Raw genomic sequence first — 7,944 nt, forward strand, 5'->3', positions numbered from 1 at the left:
TTAAAAAAAATTTTTTTTTAAAAAGTGAGTGCGACTAAGAAGCTGATGCAGCAATCTCTGTGTCTCAATAAGTTTTTTTTACCACTGTCTTTAATGCTTAGCCAGGCCAAGATATTTAATTTGAATTATTAGGATACAATGTGTTGACAAAAACTATTCAGGTTTGAGAAAGTGATATTTCATATTATAAAGCTGAATTAACCATAGCCTAAGTTTTGAAGGCAATCTGATGAGAAGCAAAGTGTTTGTTGGAGGTTGGTGCACTGGTTGTTGGCAGAGATGGAAGAAGCAGAAGGAACAGGATAGGATGCAGTGCGAAGAAAGGTCAATTTACATTGTCTTTGATCTATTTTATTATTGTGCCTTTAATTAGCCATGAAGACACATGTCTGAACACACATCTTAGGAACCTGGAATGCAAAAGAGGGAAGAAGAGGTAATACAAAATTAATAGGAGTTGATGGGAAAAATCACTCTCTGAGAGTCCCATTCACTCATTAAAAAATATAGGTGTTGCACTTGTTTAGTGATTTTCAGCTGTAAAGTTTCTGCATAGCAGCATATAATAAGCAATTATAAAATGTATCACAAAAAATTTCTTCCCTAAGTAGTGGGGTAACATTTTGAAATAGTACAAGATTTTTCCCTTATTGATGTTTTTTCTTCTGCCATGATGACTAGTTTTTAAGGTTGGAACTTGTTGTCTCAGCAATAGGAAAAAAAAAATTACTACCAAGATGGTATAAAGGATAAGGCTCAAGGGCAATTTCTACCAGAATAAAAAAACCCCAAAACAGAATGCTCTTTTGTGCTGAGGGGTAAAGAGAAATTGGAAAAGGTGGAATGAGAGAAAAAGAGTCGTTAAATGTCTTTTTGTACCTTAGTTAATTGATCTTCTACCATTCCTAGGGTTTAAATTTTGGGGAGAGAAGGGTAAAAACAACATGATTAATTTAGGGGTAATAACTTGCTACTCATATATAGGCTGGTAATATTGTAATGAGGCTCAGTACTTACCTCTTCCTGTTCCTACATCTTTAAAACTTGAATGTACAGTGTGTCCGTAAAGTCATGGTGCACTTTTGACTGGACACAGAAAAACAACAAAAGATGATAGAAATGTGAAATCTGCACCAAATAAAAGGAAAACTCTCCCAGTTTCATATCTATTTAGTGCAGCTCGATATGGGCTTACACACAGATTTTTTTTAGGGCTCCTTAGGTAGCTATTCTATATAGCCTCTACAGACTCATCACTGACTGATGGCCTACCAGAACGGAGTTTCTCCACCAAACTGCCGGTTTCCTTCAACTGCTTATCCCACCAAGTAATGTTATTTCTATGTGGTGGCGCTTCGTTATAAATGTGCCAATATTCACGTTGCACTTTGATCATGGATTCGAATTTAGCGAGCCACAGAACACACTGAACTTTCCTCTGTACCATCCATGTCTTGACTGGCACGGCCGTGGGCTGCTCCGCTATATACACAGTGTTACGTCATCATCTGCGCATGCGCACATGCTGCCACATCATCCTACAGAAACTGGGAGAGTTTTCCTTTTATTTGGTGCAGATTTCACATTTCTTTCATATTTTGTTGCTTTCCTGTGACCAGTCAAAAGTGCATCATGACTTTACAGACATACTGTATTATAGGAGAAAAACAAGGTAAGAAAAAAGGAGATAGAAAATCTTGAGTTAATTGAGATTAAAATATATTACTGTAGAGCATTCTTTATATCAGTGTCTTATAAACTGTTGGTGCATCTTGAAATAAATTTGTGGGTAAAATTAGCATAAAATAGGAAAAAAGTATAGTTCACATAGGGCTAAGTATTGTTTTGTGAAATTTGAGGTTCAATTCTATATAAATAGCTAAATCTCCTTTTATATCTTTCTATATATCTATATCTATGATGCACATACATATTCATACTTCTGCTGTATAAATCATAATAAGAAAAAAGTACTACTTATTATAAGTAAATTAAAGTGAAAATGTTTAAACAGAAATGGAAGAGACTGTTACCTTGAATGAAAAATTACATTTTTTTCACTGTCAAATGAGAATGAAAGCTGCAGAATAAATGTAAGACCAGTTATAAAAATAATTTGTTCTCATATCTGAGTTTTTGTGTGTAAATTTTGACATGATTATAGCAATAAATTATTTCAGTTTGTGTGTGGTTTACATTAAAAAAAAACAATGGAGTAAAAAATTATCCATTAAATATCTCCACTTTCTCTTCTATACTGATAAGCCATCTTGTTTGAGAAGAAGTAGTAGGGTTACAGGTAATTTATTGGGAATAGTTCCTACCCTGAAAAGTCTCCATAATGTTTTATATTGCAATCATTTTTCATTAGAGATATGGTAAAAAATGTTGATTTTTCTTTCATTAAGAATCTCTTACATGCCTGTCAACTTTAGTGTATTTGTCATTCAAACCCTGGGGAGGGAAGGAATCATGAGGTAAATGTGACAAGGTAAAAAAAAAGAAAGAGTTCTTAAGACTCTGCAGGTGCTTCTCCCCATTCATTGTCTTGAGCCAATCAATGACTATTCCTTCACCAGGTGACACATTTGTTGATTTACATTATCTTCAAGATTAAACAAAAACCTGAGAAAAAATTAGTCAAGATTACTTAGCCTCTAAGTTTCTTTTCACTTCTTCGCTTCTTGATCCCTGTGGGTGGTGAATTACAGTCTAAGAAGTGATGCCTTCTGTTAGGTGAGTCCAAAAGTTAGAAATTTAGCTTCAGTAATAGCAGCTTTTTTTAGTTGTAATGAGTAGGAGATATAAAAGGGTTAGGAAATAGTTAATCTGCTTGCTCTTCTCTCTTAATGGCTCCCTGGCTTTTACTTTGAAATACAGCAAAAGTTATCTTTGCAGGAATGCTGGGGAAAGTTTACATAGGGGAGGATCCTGACAATTAGGGGAGTTTAAATCACAAGAGTTGTTTGTGAAAGCTGAGTCACAGGATTTACTGTGAAAATTCAAGGCCTATATATTAATTAGAAACTTAGTTCACCAATCTTTAAACTTTACTTTGTATTTTAAGAAAACTCAAGTCTTTTTACAGATTATTCTAAAGGCAGATAAGCCCAGAGGTGTCAGGTCCTGGCTGTTCCTGGGAGACACCTGCCCCCACCCCCATTGCCTTGAAGATTTACCAAGGACGACAGATAGGACCATGCTGATTGGGCCTCTGTTACATCAGAAAAACTTGTAGAGGAGATGTTTCTGCAGCAGAACCCCCACCTCCTTCACATTGCTATGTGATTGACTGCACAGACTTTGTACTTTTTCATTCTTTTCCCTTATACTCTATAAATACTAGCAAGCACCAGGAGAATGTTTTTCTTACTCTTATTTTTTTTTTTTGACAGAGACAGAGTCAGAGAGATGGACAAATAGGGACAGACAGACAGGAAGGGAGAGAGATGAGAAGCATCAATTCTTCATTGCGGCACCTTAGTTTGTTGCTTCCTCCTATGTGCCTTAATTGGGAGGGGGCTACAGCAGAGGGAGTGACCCCTTGCTCAAGCCAGCAACCTTGGGCTCAAGCCATGTTAAGGCAGCTTTGTGGACAGGATTCCCCTGCCTTCTGAGGGTATTGGTATTTCTGAATTAAAGATGCTCTTACAATGCTCTGTTTGGATTATCTCTTTGGCTAAGTGCAACGAGTTGCCCCAAACCCAGCCAGTTCCAGTAACACTTCTAAGGCTGCTTATTCCTGAATGTTGAGGGTAAAATTGATGTGAAACCTCTTTTGCTGGTGTTTCTGGTGCTGAGGTTCTTTGCCTCAGGCACATGTATGACCATTATACTCGAACTTACAGGGTTTGACATAAACTAGGATCTGGCTAAAGTCAGATCCTCTTTGCTTGACAAAGTAGTAAACATCCCCAAGGAGAATGTTTGTGCTAAAGCTACTCTTGGCATATTACATTTCCAACTAAACATGGGAATAAACATATCAAGTTTTCTGTGAAAAAAATCTGATACTTATTAAAGTTGCATTAAACCTACACATCTATTTACCTATCTATGAATATGATGTAGTTCTCCATTTTTGTGGGCTCTTCTTTGATGTTTCTTAATAATGTTGTAAACTTTTCACAGTCTAAGCCTTAGACTCTAAGGCTTGCCAGGATTTACTAAAACTATCTCTAAGGTACCAGATATTTCCTAATGCTATTGTTAAAAGAATATTTAATTATATATCCCTTCTATTTGCTGAACGTATGTGAAAATGAAATTGGCTTTTGTATACTTATCATTGCCCAGCTATTTTATAAGACTTCTCTGCCTTCTAATAATTTGTAGATTATTTTGAGTTTTCTGTGTAACTGGTAATATCTTCTATAAAGAAAGAGTTTTATTCCCTTTTGCTAACCCCCATATTTTTTATTGTTTACCTTATTATATTGGTTATAATGTCAAGTAAAAATGAATAAAGGGATGATAATGGACAATTTTTTTCATTTTAAGTCCATTTATGAAACTTTTATTTCACTTACATTAACATCATGATTATTCTTGGATTGGTATGGGAAATTACATAGAAAATAAACAAATATATGCACTATCTTATGTTATTTCTCTGTTAACTGTTTTTACAATCAAGTATCGTAGGGGAATTCACTATAGAGATGCACTATGATTACTGCAGCAGAGGTGTCTGGGAAGCACTGTGCTCTCTGCAACTCTCTGAAATCTTTATTCAAAAAGCCAGAATATTGCAGCCCAAAAGCAAAAACATCATTGGCCAGTCTGACCTGTGGTGGCACAGTGGATAAAGCGTCGACCTGGAAATGCTGAGGTCGCCGGTTCAAAACCCTGGGCTTGCCTGGTCAAGGCACATATGGGAGTTGATGCTTCCAGCTCCTCCCCCCTTCTCACTCTCTGTCTCTCCTCTCTCTCTCTCCCTCTCTCTCTCTCTCCTCTCTAAAATGAATAAATTAAAAAAAAATCATGGCTCAGGAAGGAGGTTAATGAATGTAAAGAGTGCAACAACTGCCTAACATTATCTTTTAACTTAGACATGCATTGTTATTTCTGGTGGTTTATGTGACCACCCACCATATGGTTTTGGTATTAAACCCCTATAACAAGAGACTCCAATTCTGGGAGGAGTGTGAAGTTTGCCCAACCTGCCACCACTGGGAGGGAGAAGCTGGTCATGTATGTAAGTTTCTCCTATTAAAGCTCTTATATGAATTTGGACAATTCAGAATTGATTCTGAATTTAGACTTGTTGGGCTTTTTTCCAAGATGCATGTAGAAGACAAAAATAAAAATACCTAAGAAAATAAACGCATGTTTTTATTTTTCTTTTCTTGTTTGTTTGTTTTACTGCTGTGATGGATGTATATAAAGTAATGGATATCAGAAAATACCTTTTTATTCCATCTTGACATTTGTTTGTTGGTTGCTTCAGTGGTAGAGTGTTGGCCCAGTGTGTAGATGTTCCTGGTTTGATTCCCAGTCAGGGCACATAGGAGAAGTGCCCATCTGCTTCTCCATGACTCCCCTTCTCGCTTCTCTCTTTTCTCTCCTCTCCTACAGCCATAGCCCAATTGGAGCAAGTTGGCCCTGGATGCTGAGGATGGCTGCCTGGCCTCACCTCAGGCAGCAAGAAGAGCTCCATTGCTGAGCAATACAACAACACCCCAGATGGGCAGAGCATCACCTCCTAGTGGAGGTGAATTCTGGACAGGGCACATGTGGAAGTCTGCCTCTCTGCCTCCCTTCCTTTCACTGAATAAAAATAAATTTAAAAAAGGAAAGGAAACATTTCTGTAGCTATAGTCAAAGTTTGCAAATTGAGATTGTATTATTTTATTCCAAAGATGCACTTGTTCAACAGGTAATATCCATTGTGATAGCTATTTTTACTACAGCCTTAAACTAAAAAACTCTTAAAGGACCCACAATAACTACTTGTGACTAGAAACAATTAACCCTTTTATCCCCCATCAGGCAGCTGTCTTTGTTTAGAGATGAAAGCAGTTTTGCCTGAACAGTTGGTGGCGCAGTGGATAGAGCATCAGACTGGGACGCGGAGGATCCAGGTTTGAAACCCTGAGGTTGCAGGCTTGAGTGAAGGCTCATCTAGTTTGAGCACAGCTCCCAATTTGAACCCAAGATTGCTGGCTTGATCAAGGGGTCAGTCGGTCTGCTGTAGCCCCCTGGTCAAGGCACATATGAGAAAGCAATCAATGAACAACTAAAGAGCCGCAACAAAAAATTGATGCTTCTCATCTCTCCCCTTTCCTGTCTGTCTGTCCGTATTTGTCCCTCTCTCTGCCTCTCTTTCTGTTCTGTCACACACAAAAAATGAGAGAGACAAAAGCAGTTTTAATACTGACCCTTGTAAAGCCACAAAGTACCAAAAATACTATGCCAAATATTTATAACATATAAAAAATCCACATCCCCATATCAAGTGCTTCAAAATGAAAACAGATAACTCCCTAAATGTTAAATGGCTTTACGTCTCTAATATTAGTCATAAAACCCACATGAAAAATATAGAAAGTCTGGCCCTGGCCAGGTTGCTCAATGAATAAAGCTTCCAGAGGTCACAGGTTTGATCCCACTCATGGCACCTACAAGAAGCAATCAATGAGGGCATATCTAAATGGAACAGCCAAGTGAAACAATGAGTTAATGATTCTCTCTCTCTTTCTCCTTGCTCCTCTTGCTCTCTCACCCTTCTTTTCTTTCCTCTCCCTCACTCAAATCAATGGAAAAATAAGATAGAAATTTAAACGGAAGTAATATAAACTTATCACATATCAAACAAAAACCTACCTGTGAGACAGCTTGGATGACAAATAGTTCACTCTGTAAATTTTAGAATGAGGCAAACAAAAGTGGAAAGACTAGTTAACTTCCCTTCTTCTGCTTCAGTTTTGTCTCCTTGGTCTTCAATGTCTACAACAGCCTCCCCATCATTGCATTTTTAGTGTGCTATCTTACTATAACTCTTAATATCACGTTCAGCAATAGTTTTATTATAAGTTTTTTTTGCAGGAGATTACCCTTTTTTATAGGAGTTTAGTTCTCATAATGAAACACAGGGAAGATTAGGACCAGACCCAATATGCTAAAATAAGTTCATTGCATTTCCTGTTTGCTAATTTGAAAAGCTTCATGGTATGTTTGTTCTGATGAATCCAAAACACAAGTCCTTTCTTATCACCAAGAGCAACCTCAGCCAGTAACAGTAGTAGTCTCCTTTTATTTTCAAATAGGTTTTGCTCTCTGTGAAGCACTGGGATTAAGAACCTTTCCAAAAGATAGCACGTTATTACAGATAGATGTACTCTAATCTTGCTCTCAATTTTTTCTCTGTATCACGAGTTATCTGTGATTTTTGTTCAGCATTTTCTGTCTTTAGCTCAGTGCTTGAGGAGACTTTCCCAAATGACCTACCACTTTTCACAACATTTTTAAATAAGTAACTGAGATATTGTTACTCTCCTCATTGGATAATTCAGCTCCTTGCTCAGTTATAAACTTCATGTAGGCTGCATGTTACCATGTTGCTTAGCTTGGTTGGCCAGATTGGCTTCTGTTCTAGCTTATTTTTATCCATGCCTGGATGTGTTATGTCTGCAGTAGTTGAAAAAAGATGGACAGGAACTGAACAGTTACTGCCTTTTTGTTGTCAAAAATAGTTGTATCAGAATAATAAGTTCTCATTTATTTATGAATTACTGTGTTTCTTTTTTTTAATTATGAATTTAGGTTAAATTTTGTCAAATGCTTTTACTGCACCTAATTAAAATAACCATATTGTTTTTGCCTTTTAATAGCTTAATATGGAAAATTATGATTATGGGTTTTTTGTTTTGTTTTGTTTTTGTACTTTTCTGAAGTTGGAAACAGGGAGGCAATCGGACAGACTCCCGCATGCACCCAACTGGG

The 7,944-nt window shown here is 37.0% G+C and overlaps 1 pseudogene; it reads right to left on the reverse strand.

The window, feature by feature from the left end:
• Positions 1-7,051: 7,051 nt before the first annotated feature.
• On the reverse strand, positions 7,052-7,612 carry LOC136322265 (14-3-3 protein zeta/delta pseudogene; annotated as a pseudogene).
• Positions 7,613-7,944: the final 332 nt, after the last annotated feature.

The sequence above is a fragment of the Saccopteryx bilineata genome, chromosome 2 (assembly GCF_036850765.1).
Source record: "Saccopteryx bilineata isolate mSacBil1 chromosome 2, mSacBil1_pri_phased_curated, whole genome shotgun sequence".
Taxonomy (NCBI): Eukaryota; Metazoa; Chordata; class Mammalia; order Chiroptera; family Emballonuridae; genus Saccopteryx; species Saccopteryx bilineata.